This window comes from Anopheles gambiae, chromosome 2 (genome assembly GCF_943734735.2).
Source record: "Anopheles gambiae chromosome 2, idAnoGambNW_F1_1, whole genome shotgun sequence".
Lineage (NCBI taxonomy): Eukaryota > Metazoa > Arthropoda > Insecta > Diptera > Culicidae > Anopheles > Anopheles gambiae.
This window is the reverse complement of record NC_064601.1, coordinates 78,759,414-78,779,384: the sequence shown is the minus strand read 5'-3', so window position 1 is coordinate 78,779,384 and position 19,971 is coordinate 78,759,414. Positions and strand designations below refer to the sequence as shown.

Genomic DNA, 19,971 nt, shown 5'->3' with positions numbered 1-19,971 from the left:
GATTATTTTTAGGTTCACCTATTTTACGGCTGCCACCACCTGGTTTTCAAACTCTCCAACCTGGGGGCTGGAGAGCTGGAGCAACAACGCCACCCGCTGTCCGATATGCAATGTGTATGTGTATGTGTGACCTAGTGTGGAAGGTTCGATCATTCGGGGAGAGGGTGAGGGGACAGAAAAAAACCCAATCAAATGCGTGAAGGTTACCTTCGTGGCCGGACTTAACCGAGTTAACCATTGCGAACCAGTGCAAGTACGGTGGCGGCGGTAGCCTAACGCACAAACCAGTTTCGTCGTTCGCTCTGCGTTACCCCCTGCGTTCTGCGAAGGAATCGAGGGGTGTCCGTTTCGTGTTTCGAGGGCAAAGGGAACGCGTGCACCATGTGCGCGCGTGTGGGCCCCGCCTCCGCCGCCACTACACTCCTTGGTAGGGTTCGATTAAATTCAGGTGAAAGATTAATAATAAAACATTACAACAAATACAAAACAGCGCTGCACAAGCGCGCTCGAAGGTCAGCGGCCCCGGATCGAGGATGTAAGTATGTGTGTATGCGTTCTAATCTAACCTATATTTGTTCCGCTCACCTGGCCCAACCTCGATGAGATCCTTGAGCGCCGAGTGTGTGTGTGTGTGTGTGTGTGTCTAGTCGTTTTGATAGAGAAACCAACCACAACGCGCCCAGTAGATGGGTGGGTTTGGCTTGGTGCATGGTGGGAAAGAAAATTAATAATAGTTTGGACGCTCACCGGCGACCACTTATAGCCACCAATCGCTACGGATCGGGACGGTGGAAACCCGCCAGCCACCCCCTCGCACAGCGGTCGAACATTATGCAATTATGGACAGTGCCGAGGCAGGCACGGCCGATCTAAACCACACGGGGATCAATAGGCAAGGTTAGGCAAGGACGAAATAATATATCGATCTTACACCGGGGCTTTAAATTACGGCTCGTTTGACCGCGTGCCTGTGTATGTTTAAGTTTGATGGCTAAAGTCCATTTCCTCGATGCTGACGAGTGTCTTGTTTCGACATGTAAATAGGTAAATTGAGACACTGTTTTGAAACAAAATAAATAATACCAACAAACGATTGTTTACTGTTATTTGTTGCTGCCGATGATGATATTTTTCTTTTTCCTCTAGCAAAAATCAAACGAAAATTGCAAACATGGCAGCTTTTCTACTAGGGCTTAACCATTGGAATGACCTCGATTTATGTGTGTGCTTTGTTTTTTTCCTCTCTTTCTCTCTACACGAAAGGCCTAATTGGTCTGCTGCAATCTCAAAACCCACAATATAGGCGAGTAGCATGCATTTAAGGGCAAGTCACGCCAGTTCGGAAGCACGCACAGCAGCGCCATACATAAAAGGAACCGGCACAGATCCCCTGGCCAGCCACCCCCTGCTCCACCACTTGCATCTCTCTGCATGCGGGATGCAGCAGAAGAAGGACGACGAAAGAAAACGAAACACGACGAAGAAAAAATAGTGCAAACGAAAGTGCACAAAGCAGCAAATGAAATTAACTGCCGTCTCCCCTTGACGAGTAGTAATAGTACTAGTGCCAGCCCTATGGGACCCCTCCACCTCATGGATGCTCGTTCACTGGAAGGGTTTTGTGGAACAAAACACGTAAAGACAGCCTTGATGTGTGTAGGTAGCAGCAGCAAGGCATGCTACACACCATGGGCAGCGACGCAGAACGGAATCAAAAGAAGAAAGACAAGACAACCGGACGGTGGCAGATTCAAGGTCTTCTTACTTCGTCGTTTCATGTTATTAATTACACTTTTTCCAATGCGTCGTTGTACATCAATGAAAGTATGTAAAAACAGGTGTGCTTATATGGGTGCGACTTGAGTTAACGCTGAAGGCAAAGAAATGGAATGTTTAGAGCTACCAATAATTCAAATTAAATATCTTTAACGCTGTGTTTGTATGTTCATATCTATCCTACTATGATATCTATCAGGGATACGACAATGGACGATAAACTTTAACAATCAGCGTGTTACAGGATACGACCGGAGACACACACCATAGGTATGTTTGATGACACAACGGGGTTCGGTAATTACCATCGTTCGCTTATCAATCACACAGCTAGACGGCGGTGGACATCGTGTATCAAGCGAGCCTGTTTGTTCCTCTCAAATTTCAATCGTCCTATCACGACGTTGTGATAGAAAAGCTCAACGTATGTCAGCGAAACTGTAATGTAAAGGTTCTATCTTGTTTCAAGCACTACAAACATTTTGCGAGCGTCAGGAAACATGGAGCTTGCACCGATTCGACAATAGATAAAACAGCCCTGTCTGCCACTAATATACCAGACACCCGGAGACGTCGTACGACAAGGAATGCGTTTTATCAAAGAGATATAGAAAAAAAAAACAAATGAAGTAGTCGTGCTAGTACACGATCAAAACTGGCAACTTTGCCAATGCGCAAAAACCTCCTGATCGAGCAAGATAGTGTCCGGTGGTATGTACGTGTGTGTGCGTATGCACAGACGACAAGTTACGCTTAGAACTTGTATTACAAGCTCGGTGCTGGTCTCCAGAGCACTAATTGCATGTTTTATTTTTTTAGTTTTTAGTGACATTTGCCAGATTGCTTTGTAGATGAGAACGATAGTTTTTGCACAGGATCCCATAGTCACTTAATTCTTCATGACGCTCGCTGTAAAGAGTAATGTTTTTGTTGTCGTCGTTGTTGAGCGTCTACAAACTCGTTAAAAATTGGGGAGCATTCAGCGATAACCTCTGCTGCGCCAATTGCTAGAAATACAAAAACAAGTTAGAGTGCTAGTAATCTTTGCACAACATCAGCTGAGGAACAGCTGTAGCATGACGTCTTTTGTTTAAACCTGCCGCTCATTTATCGCCTGTCTGAACGTATTTTTATCAACATCATCCGAGAGGGTGATTAAAAACGCAGGAAATTTGGATGGAATTTCCCACGATTTATTAACGACGAAACGTAATGAAATCGATCGGAAATTTCAACTCAACCAACAAAAACCAAAATTAGCGAAAGACCATCATTTCCTGTTAAATTAAATTTCTCCTTTGCTTACTTTCTTCAGCCCTGTTCATTAATATTTCTGCAACAATGACAATTGAACAAAAGCCTCTTGCACGACAAAAATAGCAATAGACAATTACTCAATTCTATTAACGAAACTCATTTATTTGCCCATTTACGCCTCACTTTTTGCACGTTCAGCCCCATGTCCATTTTGCACATTTAAGTAGCCTAATACTCGATACCTTCTGTCAAATCATCGAGTAATGGTACATACACAATGATTTTTTGTGTGTATTAACTTACCACAACACAACGAAAGGCTACAGACATCCAAATGTATTCACCCCTACCCCACTAAATACCGGAAATGGAACACACAAAACCAAAAACCGACACCGAGTTCCGCCATTCGACTTTGAACCGTCCGTTTACGCGACACTCTCGCCGGGTTTCGCTCGAAGCCCGGGTCAGGTGTGCAGCACGCTGCATTGCCAGAATGGTGAAAAACAACCCATTAAAATAACGCGCTTGCTCGCCCGCCCATTCGGTGCATCGTTAATTGCACACACCTGAAGAGGGTTCACCATTTACCGCGGCGGTGCCCTGCCCTACGAAACGGAAACCCCACACGAGAGTCCCGCAAATCAATATTGACCGAACAACCAAATAGCCGCCCGCAAACACTTTCCGCAACATGCCCACCCACCCAGCACGTCATATCACTGTCCAAACTCCACTACCCGCCCCACGGTCGGTGAAAGTGTGGAAAAGTACACGGGAACGCTCGAACACGTCCGGACACGTGAACTGCAAACTGCGTCGATACGCGCGCGAACCGAGAGCGTGACACACGCGGACGTCGTGGCGGAAACGTGCACTGAACTATCCCTTCTGTGTGTAGACGGCGGGTGCTATTCCCCTGCCTTCCTACCCAGTGTGCATGGCAGATCATTTCTATATCGCGGGTCTTGTCGCTTTCAATTACACCCTGATACGCCCTGGATACTCTCGGTGCTCTTGTCTAGTGCAGCGCGATTCTATCAGGAGCGCCAAATTTAACATGCAACGGTTAGAACCCAATCGAAGCGCTTATTAATAGCAGTAACAGAGCAAGAACAGACACACACACACAAACAAACGTTGTATACATAAATAAATAGAACGGGTCATTCCATTCAGTGGTTCTCAAACTCAAACATGTAGCTAACGATCTGATAACTGCAACTAAAAGGGAATGTGCAACCATCATCTGTTGCATGCACTCGAACCATTAATACAATCCGATCGGGCAGTTTCAAGCATGCATGGAACAAAAATGGATTCACTCCCTACTGCTCGACCCTCGGTCAGGTTAAGCTCTGCTTCCTGGAGTATTCACCTGGGCAGCCAGGCTGGGACGGATCTGGTCGCCAACAATTTGTGTCCGCAACCCAACCAACCGCAAGCTATTAACATTCAAAGTGATTTTATGGTTCTTCTTTTATATGCGTGTTTTGTTTTGTCATGTTATTCATTCGATCGATCCTCGGGCATGACTATGGACGTCTAAATGGTTATGGCGTACATATATGCGTTTTGCCGTCATGTTTTACGGCTATTGACATAAACTCCGGTGTCATGCTGAGTGTACAAGTTCGCTCGAACGTCCGCGTAAAATGCATCCTGCGAATATATGCAAAGATACACAAGAATGTGTATCAAATTGGCGCACTGCTAAATAGGCGTGCAGCACTGAGCTTCTGAACATTGGGAAGTCCCAAATGAATTATCCACCCACCACTTTTACCCTTGGACAAGCATCGTGCCATTCAACGGGAGACGGAGCCTGCAAACGGGAGCGAACGCTGATGATGATGGAAATGAATGATATTTCATATATCTTCTGTTGAGGTTGAGTGTGTTTTTTTTGTCCATAGCACGCGTTGCAACCAATCAGTACACTCATTGCCCGCCCGACTCAAGCCACACCATCTGTCCAAGAGCCATCAATCACAATATTTCTCCCAAGGGCAACACACTTGCGTACACACGGCCGATAAGCATCTAGGCATTTTGTTGCAGTTGAACTTACAGCGCCAATCAACGTCGTCGTGCAACGCGAGAATTGAGCAGGATATGTGCTTCCGACTTCACAAGATATCTTTGAAACGCTAGACTTCAAATGAAATTGAAAACCTGCCGATACGCCCTAGCATCGGCACACCGGGTGTAACTAGCTCTTCAACAGTTTCGTGCAGCTTTCGTACATTCGGCTAACAGTGAAGTTGGAATGGGTTGTTCGGTACGTGTACATGTAGCACAGCGAGCGCACTTCACACACGGTCAGGCCCAATTATTATCCAATTAGCTAATTATTGATTCCACGTTCGGTGTGCATTTACACCCTTCACCCACCCATCTAGACACACACTGGCGCTCTTATAGAGCCCGGGGGCGTACACACATTTGTATGCAGTCGATTGGTATGCGTTTCATGAAAATTGCTGCTACTATTCCCGATCGCGCAGTCAAATAATCTGTTGTTTGACTTTGGTCTTTTCTTTTTCAAACAATTTGTGCTCCATCTTCGTCTCCCTCGTTTTCACATCCCACACTTTCAACCTCTTTTGAACGTGAAGAAGGTCCTCCGGCGATTGGGCGGTGAGAGGTTTGGTTATGAAATTTATTTGCTTCTAAACGCTCTATACTGGCCAATGCCGCCGCGGGGTGATATCAGGATCTGAGACCGATTTTCTACTAGAGCGTGGGCAGTTTTATCTCCGGGGCGGCTTGACGATTGATAAGTCAAGCAGCGGGGCAACAACATCGTGTTGGCGGATTTTTTTTACTGCTTGTCAATCATACCGCTCCTTCCCTTCTCAACGTTGTGACGAATCGTTTATTAAGAGCTTACAGTTCTTGATCCATACAACATCCGGCCACTTCCGCTCGGTTTGCCTTGTCGTCCGAGGACGCATTTATCTCTACTGCAAACCAACGGGACACGAGCAAAGTTGAAATAATTCAGAAAAGAAAAAAAAAACTATCTAATCCTTCTATTATTGTGAGATCGAACAAAGTTGGCAAATCAAAACGAGCAAAAGCAATCGTGCTCTGTTTGAGTTTTTTTTCAATGTAACATATTTTACCAATAACGTGGTGAAAGTAATCGTGGCCAGTGTCTGCCAATGGTATAGTGCTAACAAGCAAGCCATTGTTACATACAATGTTGCTGTATGTAGGTGAACTATGAAATTAATTGCAGTTTGATTATAGCACCGTCATCACCACATACATGCACATGACGAAACGATGGCGTATAGTGTAAGCAACTCTTTCGAAGTTGCAAAAAGTCTGCGCCCCCGTATTGCACGTTCGAAAACTAACGCAGTTTTTTGAACATTTGTCTTTCCCATCAGACATAATATCAAACATCATTTACTCCTCTTAAGCAACTCTAAATGTGTACTGGACAAACAAAAATTGAGCAACGATGTAAACCCATTTGCAGCTAGCAACCCTACAGTACTCGAATTAAATGCACTTAGCCTCGATGAGTAGTGTTGCCCTGCCGAGTAATTGGTTCAGATTGTTGGTTGATGGAACGTAAAGTTGTCAAGCATCCGGTTTGTGTATATCGAAAACATGTGCCGTTCACTCATCGAGCTCGTGCACAATTCTGTATCCAGTGCAGTGCAGTGTTGCGCCGTATTAGCAGCCAACAACAACTGTAATGGGTTATTAAAGGCTGCCCTGCCCGACCGTTACTGAGTACTCGGTGTCGCGTTTTTGCATGCTCCATGGGAGTTGGCAGTCATTTTGTATCATACCGTACCACAAACCCTCGATGCCTCACTCACGCCGTAACTTGCGCTGCAAATGCACCTCAAGAATAGCTGGAATTTGGCAACTACAATTCTAGCCTTCATGAGGTGTTCCCGCGTCTCAGCCACGTATTAGAATCGAAACCGCAGCGTGTGTGTGCTTTAGCTAAAATGTCAGAGACCCGGCTTCGATGGAGATGACATTCTGGTTGGATTAAAGTAAGCCTGCTCTGTTCGATGCAAATGAAGCATTCGTGGAAAAACCGGTTTCAGCTTTTGCATCGGATTCACATCGATCGCTAATTGAAATGAGCTGTCGGATGGGTGGGGATAGGGCAGGACGTGCCGCGGCAGAACGTGTTCATCTCCTATCAAGCGCTATAAAATGCAAATTTTAGCCACAAGACGCCAAATTTTTACGAGATGCTAAACTTTTCGAAGAATTTTCTGCACTTCCTTGAACGTTGTCAAATCAAACTCAACGGCGTGGAGGCTTCGTCAACAACCAATCGCAGATCAGCTTCAAATAGCCAGAAGTTGCGCAAAATATATTTTAGTTTCTTCCGCGTCCGGGTTGCAATCCGTAACGATGGGCTGAGTTATGGCCATCAAATCAAATCGAATAGTCACCCAGGTTCTGATGGAAGGTGTGTTGCTAATCTCGAACACTATTTCCTTCACAATATTCTGCAAACCAATAGACCAGGGAGGGCGTGTGTACTGATCAAACAGACAGGCAGCCAGCTTGTGCTTTGTTACAAGCGCTAGAGCGATGATCTCTTCGTGTGCCCTCAGCTTCTTTGGAGCATCCTGCAAACCTACCACTTTCAAGGCTTTTGGCACAGGCTAGGAAACATCCCCCTGTACATCAATCCGCAACCTTTATTAACACAATCTCGAAACAACCGCGCTACTGTTGGAACGATAAAGCACGAAACGGCGGAATTGAATACCGTTGCTGATTTACCTCTCCCGGTGCGGTCGTGCGTGTCGAGCCACAGTTCACTTCCTGCAGCGATACCCTGCCGACACTGGCCTGAACCACCCTCCAACACGCCGCCTGGCTTAAGGATGGTCACGTTTTGTAGTTTTTTTTTTTCGTACACTTCCCGCTCTTTCTCCCCCATTTACACACCAAAAGGTAGGACAGCTGTGGGCATTCTGAAGTGATACAGTATTATTATTTATCAACGCGTCCACTAACCACCGTTCCAGCAGCGTTGGGGGGTGTGGGTGAGATTTCCGCCTGCCAGGGCTTGGTATGGTTTTCCAAAGCACATCACGTGAATGCTAAAGGAATGCTAAAATGTGCACCATTGGCTGCGTGGCCACACCGGGACCCGTAATCTGGTTAAGGTTTTTTTGCGCATTCCCTACTACCCCACACACCCGTGGCCCTTTGCTGCTAGTTTGGCCTTTGCAGCAATGTCGCTTTATTTCGATTAGTATCCTCCTGTTCGGGCGGTATCATTGGGCTTCTTTGTAGGCTGCAAAAACAAATATTTGTACAAGCGCAGGCAAAAACAACGCCAATGACGTCGCCATCTGATTGACGTATTTGTACCGCCATTTTTAGTACAATGTGTTTGTTTGATCAGTTTTCTTTTCTGTAGCGACATAATCTAACTCTTTTTAAAAAGATATAAACAAGCTGAACCACTTCAGATTCATACCGTTTTGGAATGTTAATCTTCCCTGGAACCTTAAGTTTAGAAAGCAGATGTGTAGCAAAACATCACGGCTTTATACATGTTTTATTTGAAACATCTGAAATAATATTCGTTTTAGTAACCCTCAAAAGAATACTCAAGAGATAAACATAGTCATCAACAGGTTTTGAATCTACGGTTAATAGTGAGTCGCTTAGTACGTTACAATAGGATAGCTTTCGAATCATTCCAATTGTTGAAAATAACGCCAAAGGCAACCCGGAAATTTCATGGTAGACTTTGCGACACCAACGAGATTGAACGCGGATCGTTTGGGTAGCAGTTGGATGTTATTATTATCATCATTATCATAATCACGTATAGTAATTCGTTACAATACACATACAAAAAAATCAACAAGTTTAAAATACGACCACAACAAATTATCTAAACCAACATACGCAGCGCCTTATATTGTTATATCACGTGATCTGTGAAGAACATTAAGACTGAAATGGAACCTTGCCCCGTTATAAGCTCTTTTAATGGCTCTTTACTTTCACTATCCGATCTGCAGTTTCATCAGTATTATGATATAAGGTGAGCACTAGAGAGTAAACCCTCCATTCATTTGTTGAGGCCTCTGGTGGACGGGTTCATAGAGGCCCAAATAATCCAATCAACCGATGATGTTGAGGTCGGCCCGCACCGTCACGAAGGCAACGGCCACCGAAGAAACTCATTATACGAGCTTACCTAATGCCCCAACGGTTTGAAAATCGTTGCCGACTGGCCGCCAATTTTGCAGACGAGTTACTTGAAGATCCGCACGGATAAGCGCGTTCGATGCAAAACGTTTCGTTTTTGGTTTTCGCTGTCGCTTGCATAACCGCTGGAGAGGCTTGTCTTCTATCTTGACTTTCTGTGGTCAGCACGAGAAAAAGAGGTTGATGAACGATGGAACGAACCATTGCGCGTAGAAACGAAACGCACCTGAGAAAGGTGCCGAAAGATGCTGCATCGGATAGGGTGGATGATAGGACTTGGGCGATTTTTATAGTACCGGGTGCCTTTCGGATCGTTGTCTCTAGTTTTAGCAATACTTCGCGCCCGTCAACCGGTATCCCCAACAGTTTGATGGCTGCCTTGATGGTATAGGGACGTGTCACTGCTGTTGCCTGAAGACAGAGGGTCACTGAACCGTATTGGACGGGCGTAAAAGTGAGAAATAATCGCATAATTTATTACCCACCGCCACCTTTAGGGCTGTTGTAACTAAAATAATCAGCACCAACCTTTCCGCTACGTTCGCGTCATGGCAAAAGCTAACCAACCGTCCGACTGGTACCCTCGTGCCAGATGTTTCTCTAGGCTAAGGCACTAAAAGACCCACGAAACACTACCATTGCGCAGACCTTTTGCAAGAGACGGTAATGTCCGGAGCCCGTGGGTCACCCCGGTAACGAGCCGTCAGGATAACATCCACCCACGCGTGCTGGCGGTGAACATATCGCCCACGGAGCAGGGTACGAAAAAACACAAAAACCGGTCCCCGGCACCGGAGCTGCACGAGCCTCTGCCCAGTGCCAAATATCACAGGCACACCGGATCGGTCGCTGCATCCGGTGCGTGGAGGCCCTGGGCGGTGACGCTGCTTTATCGTAAACTTGACAGTGAAACTGTGCACACTGCTGCCCTCCGAGAGAGGTGGAGTGTACCGGACCGGAAACCTGTTTGCTCCGTTTTTTTTTGTTCGTTCCTGCAAAACCCCTGTGCCTTAACACTCCGCTTGACCGTGAGAGGTGTATGATTACGTGAGCTTTGAACCCGTTTGGAGCTTGGGGATACAGATAGATGGAGAGAAAGAGAGAAAGAGAGTAAGAGAAAGAGCAACTAAAACCGGCCCTGGTGCAAAATACGTACACAGTTCGCACGGCAGGACTTTTCGTGGGTGGCTTTAGATTAAATGTCACGCTTGCGATGAGATAATTTCAGCGCAAGGCAATCGACGAGAGGGTAGGTTCGATTCCATTGTGGTAGAAACCAGAAGGGGATGATCGTTGGATTTGAATCATATTAGAGAGCAACATTGTAGCATGACAGTTTTAGAAGGTTTAGGTTTGCACATTCATGAATTCACTTCCACAACAACATCAATTCTAAGGCATCAATTAAAAACACCATTTTTGTGCCTTCCTGTTGCCGAAATAAAAATGATTCCATTAACTATCTTGCAAAATAAAACTAACACATCATTCGTTTGTCACCAATTGGAGCGCGACCGTTGGTTGGTAACCGCATGCACAAAAATATACACCGTACGATAAGCCATTAGACGCAGATTAGCTCCAACAGCACCCGACTTTTGCCACCCCACAACGCTCGCCCGTATACCAATTGGTCTGCCGCGGAGTCTCAATCCTCCATTCCTTGCAGCCCCCCGGGAGCCGATTATTACATTTATAAAATCATCATGATTAATTCGATTAATGGACGCCTGTGATGATTCCCATCAGCTTTACCCACGTTGCTGTACGAGCCGGCGATGGTGGTGGCTTCCATCGTGTCGTTTCATCAGAGCGGGAAAGATGGCGGGCAATACCTACGAAAGACGGCAAAACCATCCCCGACTGTCGCTAGCAATGACAATTGGCGATCCGACATTGCCGCCGTCGCCGAGGTTTCGTGGATGAGAAAAACAGCTGACCGGCATATGGTGGACATATCGATGGAGCGATGGCCGTTGTGCGTTACGTAAGCGATCGGCAACAGTACACACCACCACCACCACCACCACCACGAATGCCACGACGACAGCGTGCTGCTAAGAGAGAGAGATAGAGCGGCAAGCGATGACACTGTCGCTGTTCCAAGCTCGCTAGAAACAGATGCAACAGATGAATGGGGGAAGACGACACACCGTGAGCAGCGGATCCGTTTGTGCGATGGAGAAGTTATAAAATAGGAACCTTATATTCCAGATCTTTGCACGTCCGTGGTACTGTGGGCTTTCAGTATGAATGAGTTGTTTCTTTTTCGAAGAATTAAATATCACAACGATGCAGATTGATTACGGAGTGGGTGAAGTTTGCCGTTATGTTAGAAATAGAAATGCGATCTTAAACCAAATTACTTCACGCTACGTGTTCAATACTCATGCAAATCTCGCTACCATTTAAGCACGCACGTACCAACAAACCTCGCACGCTGACCATTATTACTCAAGCAGCAAAACTTTTCTAATACACTCCATTCAGAATCGGTATGGGGCAAACTAATGCAATAACAGCATGACGATCATCATCATCGGCCATTCATGTGTAGCGCGCGGCGAGCGTCGGCCCTGCTCCTACTGGAGCTAAAGAGCGTGGCTTTTGTGCAATCGTGAACACATTACTGTAGGAAAGCACGCGGAGAAACGGAGAGCCCGTTACCCGCGCGATGATGTGTGAATTTTATGCGCGTTTAGTTGAATCGCACGTGGCAATTGGCGACGCGACCGAGTAGTTAATGGCTAAAACATCACACATACACACACAGAGTTACAGAGAGAAACGAAGGAGGAGGTGTGGGACGGTCATGGAAGGGTCGGACATACGGTTTGTGGTGGATAATCAAGCATGTCAACATGCTTCCATGCGATTGAGCATAAACTCCCCCCCCCCCCCCCTTCCCCTCCAAACACTGGACACAATACGGCTGATGTTGCCATAGCGTGGACTTGCTGCAGCCTCTGTCGCATTCTTCGTCGTCGTCGTCGTCGCCGCTGTCGTGTCGCAGCCGCTCTTACGCTTTACGATCGCTTTCATCAACCCAACACTTTTCGACACTGCTTCTCCTATCCGCCACGCTTATCCTGTGCACTCCAGCAACCAGCAGCACATGATGGGAGACGGCTTTTGTAAAGCGCTGTAGACCATCATCATCGTGGGGAATGCTTTTTCGACCCGAATGGATTAAGAGCAAGCGCGCGCGTAGACAGGCGCCGAAGAAAATATGAAACTGGCTGGATTTTCACCGCACCGTCACCGTGGCACGGGCAGTAGCAGCCGCCACCGTTGCATAACTGCACCGATGGTGCACGCTAATGCACCACAAAATACAGCAGCAACGGCAGAAACGGCAAACAACGGCACGTTCCGATGAATGGCCGGCGGATCTGGTGCATTCACCCGCCGTCCGAAGGCCTACTGACCCAAACAAATAAATGCACACGCCGATTGTCCGACTTTGCCCGAGTTTCTTTCTCGCCGCTCTGCGCTCTGCAAAAGCCTCCGCGATGCGATCTTGCGGTGCGATTACTGCGAATTAACGTACCATTTCGCACAAATATTTTTGCTGTTTTCGTTCTTCTTTTTGTCCCTCTTCTCCTACGATATGAGAAGCTGGTCGAATAGTGTTCGCGCAGCCGGGACGAGGTCCGCTTCTGATGGCCGAAGAAAGACGAATGCCACACGCCAGGACACGCTGGAAATTCAATGAGTTTAAACACAAGTACAAGAAGGTAAAAAAAGCTAACGTGGCAGTGCAGCTAGACCTAGCAAAAGACATGTTTTGCAGCGCCGGTGTGGCCAGCAACGAGCCAGTTGCCACACGGTGCACAATTTTCAATTAAGATAATAAGCGCGCCCCAATTAGTGCGGCTCGCAATCTCTCGCCGGGGCAAGTAAATTGCACACCTACCGAGAGGGACGCAACGCACACCGCCGTGCGCGCGCTAGGTCAGATGGACGCTGTTGTGGTCGAACTTCCGTTCCGGGCAGGAGGCGTGGAGGTGGCGGGTACTGGATGGTGTAATGCGCCATTTTTCAAGGCGAAAATCGATCGGCACGTTGAACTCGCTTTTAGATATTTCACTTTTCCCTGTTTGGTTCGCTCGGTGCACGCTTGCGACGCCTTACGGACGCAGCCCAAAATAAAAAGCAAAATTTGTGTTGTGTGGTGACACAAGCTACTTTCAAGCCATATTATGGTGCCGAGAACTAGCAAGGTTTCGACTGAATCTGATTTTTTGTTTTTCAAATTCTCATCCGGACGGTCAGGCCAGTTATATTTTGATTGAAACGATATCAGAGTATCAAATTAAACATGAAATTATAGCAAACTTTAACTAAGTTTATATTGTTGTGTTAATCAAATATAGGAACTGGAACAAAATCAAATTTCTACCCAATTTCTAATGCAAAACGTAATTCCAAACTTTCAGTTTCCTTCCTCATGCACTGGCGTGCGTTCGTTTCATTGTCCTTTCCCTCTTCTCCCCTGTTGTGCCCTTTCGGCCTTTGAACGTTGTGTGGTGTACTTGTCTGTGTATGTGTGTGGCCCACATATTTCCTCATGTAATTACGTAGCAAAAGGGGTTCTACATTTCGGCTGATTTTTGCTTCGCACCGCACAAAACACCTCTCTCAGCCATGGAAAAGCGCGCAATCGTACACCTTTGAAAGTAAACCATTTAAAAAAAAACGGCGAGCTTCTTGCATCGAAAGTAAGATCGCTGCTTGCATTGGCGCAATACGGAATCGTGCTGGAAATGTTTTTTTCTTCTTCTTCTTCTTCTTCTTCTTCTCCATTTGCCGCCCCTCTAATAACCTAAAAGGCAGCAAAAGCAAAAGCGAAACAGTGTTTTCGCTCGATTTCCAACGCCGGTACAAAATGCGATTTCCACACTTTCGCAACCGAACAAAGGCGCCAACAAAGCCAACGCGCGCCTCCAGCCCAATTTTTTGTGCAGATCGATGCATGGGGCTAATAAAAATAGCGTTTGAAGGGGCAGAGGGGATGTATACTGATAGTTGAGGATAGACATGAGGAAATGAGGTGGTCAGTTTTTTTTTTTTGTGGTGGTATTAATTCATCAAAACACCCCCAAAACACATTCAATCGAGCGTACTAAAATCGCTTGTGCAATGAGCAAAACCACGAACGGGTCAGACCGAATGAAATTGCCAAATTTATGTTTTTAAATTCGTTTTTATACAGTTCGTGCATGGCTGCGTGTTTGTGTGTTCTTCTCAAGCTGACCAAAACAACACAAAACGAAACAAAAAAAAACACGGTCAGTTATTTAAAAGCACCCAAAAATAGTGACACAGTCAATAGGGGAGTGTGTTTATTGGAATGGTGGCAATTGATGATGACAAAGGCGCATACCACACAGGCACATTCACTATTTGAGTCGAAACCAATTCTACCACTGCAAAATATAGGCAGAGAGAGCTGGTGGAGGATTGAAACCGCAAATCGGTCAAAGGCCGGTGTGCCTCGTTCAATTATTTCGGACAGTTTGATCTCCAGAGGGCGAGGAAATTACGGGCGCCTTTCGATTGCCGCTTACGCCAAAGTAACCAAACACCCTCCTCCAAAGACTCCATATACACACACATGCAATGAAGCAGAACAACACACGAGCGGAACGTGCGGAATTTCCCAAGCGATTGACTTCAGAGCTATTTGATTTTGTTATTTATTGATAGTTGTTTTTTTCTACTATCTGTCATGTATGCTAGAAACATAAATTGAGAAATGAATTGTGGCACCAGCACAACGGAAAAAAGAAACACCCTCAACAACCCAAAAATAATGTACATTGCATTGCAATGTTGCTGTTGACAAACAATGGCACGAAGGTAGCCAACTTTTTCCAGTTTTTGTTAACAATTGTGCCAGGCCAGTGCACATCGAGCTGAGTGAAAACAATCGTCATTTGGATAAGCGGGTACAATGGTTTAACGCGTCAAATTTGAACACAATGTTACTGGCTGGTTAACAGAGGGAAAGATGGTCTAGTTAAATGTCACAACGAAGTACTCGATTTAAACTAGCAACTATGTTGGGCTTCTAACCCAGGATAATAAATTCCAATAGATTGTAAGGATTTGCTCAAGTGCGAACATCCCCCAAATTAGTTAGTTTGACCGCATCACTTCGCAACACATATCACCAAAAAAAGAGAAAAAGTATCACAACAAAGTATTCTGTTTTGTATGTAAATAATGCATCAAAATGATTTTAATTAAATAAATAATAAAGCCAATGTGCTGCACGCCCTTATGCCTAAACAGTGAGGTGCACCAAACTATAACAAGCCAACGAACTCTAAGCATGTTAAAGTCATCCAAAAAAACAAAAATGATAAGCATGAATGGAGACGCCAAGTTGTTGTTCTAATCCGATTCTAAACGCACGAGGCGCAGGCACGTGATTGTCGCCCAGATTACGCCTGCCAGCAGGCATCAAGCGGAATGTGTTCCTGGAACCAGTATGTAGGTTTGCCAGTCTTTGTTTACTGTTCGCAACGAGCTGCCACCGATGAAGGGAATAAATTTGCGTACATTGAAAACATAAGCTTTGTTTTAGGATGGGGTGCTCAATAATTGGCCCCCTTTGCACTGCCACTACCACCGTCGTACGGAGGCGAACACTTTGTCGATGTGCTTCCCCGAAGTCGGCCGAAGAAAACACACCATGGGCTCGAAAAGTGATCGTAAGAAATTCCTTTCCGCTAGAGCGTACGTGTCCCCGGCAGCAGAACTGGATAACCTTCATGTCTTCCGATCGTGATCGTCGTGCCCCGCTCCGGCGCTGTCTTAACACCTTCTGCACCTCACCGCGGTCAGGAGAGGCGGGAAGTGTTCAATCTTTTCATTCATTTGAGCACCTTCCTACACCGCTAATCCACGTTTTGCCCGGCCCCTTCCCTGCCCAGTTTTGATGAGGAGTTACAAATCTTTAGCAACCACAGACTGTAGTGTGGCTTCTAACCAACGACAGCCTATGGCCCTTTACCGGGCCGGCCGGAGCCGTAGTTACACGTGAGGAAGAACCACTGTTGGCATGTGGAGTGAATGGTTCTCACCTGTGCTGCGCAAAAGAATGTTTTTCCCTTTCCCCTCCGCTGTAGCCAAACGCAACTTAACCATAGCGTGAAACCTTGAACACAATGGAATGACGCTGACAGCACATTAGAAGAATCTCATGTTGCTCGGCTTCCATGGGACAGCTATTTATGGCAAATTGTTCCGCACGAAGTGACACCGTCTGTAGCCATGTTAAGACGGAACGGGTAAATCACAGCTATGGTTCGAAACCACCCGCTCCTAAACCCTTCTTGACGGTTTCACAACGCATAAAAAAGGCCCCAACTTATTCCTCTGCTTTTAATCTACCCCTTCAAGCAACTCTACTAGCTCAATACAAATTAAAATGTAACATAAAATGCATCCTCCATCTGGGGACACTCTCTCCAATCAAGAATGTCCTTGAATTATCTCATCTTCGTCTCCCACTCCTTCTCTCTTCTTCCTATCTCCATCAAACTGGAAAAATTTACTGCTCGATAAAAATGTTCAATGATCTCATCGGTCTACCGATATTGCTTCAATGCACTTCAACTAGCAGCACCAAACAGCGCCAAACTCACCCTCTTCCGTACGGTCACCCACCCTATGGCCTATTGCACAATATCAGCAAACCGGAAGGCCTCTCCTTCATTCTCCACCCCGGCGATTGCTTTCCCTCGCTCACTTGCTGATGGATGGCACATGTCACCAATTATTGGTAGTTAATTGATAGAAAGAAGAAGCACACAAAAACAACAAAACAACGGCGAAATAAGAAACAAGGCTCTCGTTGATTGATAATTTTGTGTGATGGTGCCCGCGCCGTTATCGGTATTGCGCTGTCCGTTCCCTATCATCCTGCCCACTTGGAAGATGCGTGCCTTCCCCCCAAAACAAAGTTAATTTCGCCACCAGTTTTCTCCCATTAGTAACTATCACCAGCAGACGAAACAAAACAAAAATAGCAACCATATGTATCTATTGAAACATAGTATATTTGTTGTGTACGGGTTTTTTTTTTCCATCACCCTCTACTTCCTGATGCTGTTTATATGCAGATAGGGTACCCGAAATGTCTCGTAAATAAAGTTACAAAACTAACAAAAAAGTGCGCTGTGTGTCGTACTGTTTACTCGGCAAGGCAAGGAGTAATGGTAAAACAGTCAACACAAGCGCCGGCGTATCTCCACTCAGGCATCGCAAGACAAAAACACCTTTCCGAGTGTTTTCCGTGGCTGTCGGTTACTTCTGGCTCCGAACTACGTCAAAGCTGTTTTTATTATCGACAAGTCATTATCGACAGCAAGTGTGGGACGCCTCGGTGTGGGCTGGTGATAATTAATGAACGATGCTCGTTGTTGCAATTGCTACATCGCCACTCATTTCACTCCTTGTTTTAGGCCTGGGCGAAAGTTGCACAAACATTTCATTATAGACAAACTTCAATTCTTCTCAATGAACCTCGATGCCTCTTTCTTGTGTTTCGGTGGGGGTGAGGGATACTGTTTTGGTGCAGAACCGGTAATATCAATTAAAAGAATTAATTCTCTTAGGGTATGTACTTTTATACATTACTTGAAAAATAGAAGACAACAGATCAACGTACAGCTTTTACAATTGTTTGTAACTTTATCGCATAGTACTGCAACTCACAAAAACTAACATCAAAATCAGGTATGCGGCTGAAATTTTCTTTTGTCAATGGATAACAGTGCAAAATGTGATTACTATTCCAATTAATTCATTGCGTAATTTGTTCCACTTTGAAGCAGAATACACATAATCAACACCCACAGCCCCTTCTGGTAATCGATAAGACATTCTGAATTTTAATGACCACTATTTTCATTGCTTCAACAAAAGGTAAATATTGCTAAAGATTCTCCAAAACGGAACCATTTATCAATCGCAGATTTATGCACACACACACTTGGCAACCACTCCCAATCGTCTCTTTGTGTCCCATAACAATTCAGCGTTAGGACTTGACATTTGGTGTGCCATCGTCCTGTGCACCGAAGCATTAGAAGAGTTATGAAAGGCAAGGCGCTGCGTATCTTTCCAACTCAATTATCATGAAATCCTCGCTCCAAGGTTACGCAAAGGTCAACGTATGATAAAAGGTGGGCCAGTCTAGTCCCTCATCAGGAAACCCACACACACGTGCAAGTCTTTTGGCTGGTTTCTTTAAAATGCCACACATCTCGAGCAAACCCTCATTAGTGCGCTTTCGGGTAGATCTTCTATTGTAATGGGATTTCACCGACGAACAAATTGCTCTCAATGTCGTCAAATGAAATTGAAACCTCGCCACAGAATTGGATCCCTGCACGGTGCACTGTGCTCGGTGTGTACGCGTTGAGATTACACGTGTGAAAACAAGAGCTGCAGGAAGACGCGGCATAAGCGCAGAGGTGCCGTGGTGTTTGAACAGTTGCGCCTCTGTTTGACGTTCGTCGAGTGGTATAGTGTCTTTATTTTTCCAAGAAAATGTGCTTTGCACGTTCTTCACGTGCAGCTTACGGGGTTTTAGTTCAAAATTCAGTACCGCCGATCGAAAGAGTTGACCTGTCGGGCCTGTTTTGTGTATCGCTCCGCGCCCAATGTTTTTGTATATAAAAGAACTTTTTTTGCTTTATTTCCATTTTTTCTTCGATTTCCTTCCATTTGTGATTTGTTGCCAAGCTGAGCAAATATAATACACAAGCGTGTACCGGTGTGCTAGCACGGTTCGCTTCCACGTACCGGCCGGGACGATGATTTGTAATGTAAATGACTTGTTTACAATATACACGTCTTCCCTTTTGCGCGTGCATTGATTGAATGTTTTGCGCACAATTGTGCAAACGTACCCTGAAATGATTTCGCCATAGGACGTTTTTGAAATGGAACTCAAAGAAGACACAAAAAACGAGAAACAAAACATTATGCTCTCAATACGATTACCTTTAATGTTGGGCTGCCTTTGAAGGAGTTGCGCCATCGGGACGAACGCGCAGAACGACGCGTTTGAAGATCAAGCGTCCCAACCGTAGGACGTGTGATTGGTAAAATATGCCACCGGCACGTTGCTAACGTGCTCAAAAGCGTCGGAAATGTTGTACAGTCCCACAGCAACGGGACCCTTGTGATTAGCGGCTTTAAAGAATGTGACATAACTTTGCGTATGAGCCAAATTCAATGAGGTGAACCTACGACCTTGCAGCTTGTGGTTGAAATTCTAGGGTCCGCCATGGTATAGTCTTCAAATCAGACAACGTGTCTGCTAGCCTAGACTAGATGTGGTAGTTATGTCAAGCAAAAAACAATCCATGTACTAAAAATAGAAATAAGTATGACTCAACCACAACAATAACATCAGCAGCTGTACAATGATTGCTGAACTTTCGCTACAATGATTGTTAAACCATCTTACACTGGTTCAATCTTTACAAAGGTCACCGTATTGCATGTCTCGACCGTCCTGCACAGTAACAGTATCTTCGCTTCTTGTATTTTTATGCTTCCATAAACAGCGCCAACGTATTTCCAATCTACGCAGCAGGGATGATATAAATGACAATCTGAAAGTGTGTTGATTTAGCCACTGTGTTTATTCTCCTTCATCCATGGAAGCTTAACGCCTTCAAAGCCCAAATATTTTTT

The 19,971-nt window shown here is 45.5% G+C and overlaps 1 protein-coding gene across 7 annotated transcripts in view; it reads right to left on the bottom strand.

The window, feature by feature from the left end:
* Nucleotides 1–19,971, bottom strand: part of LOC4576246 (terminal nucleotidyltransferase 5C) — a 53,381-nt gene that overhangs the window by 15,207 nt on the left and 18,203 nt on the right. The gene's annotated exons all lie outside the window — the stretch shown is intronic.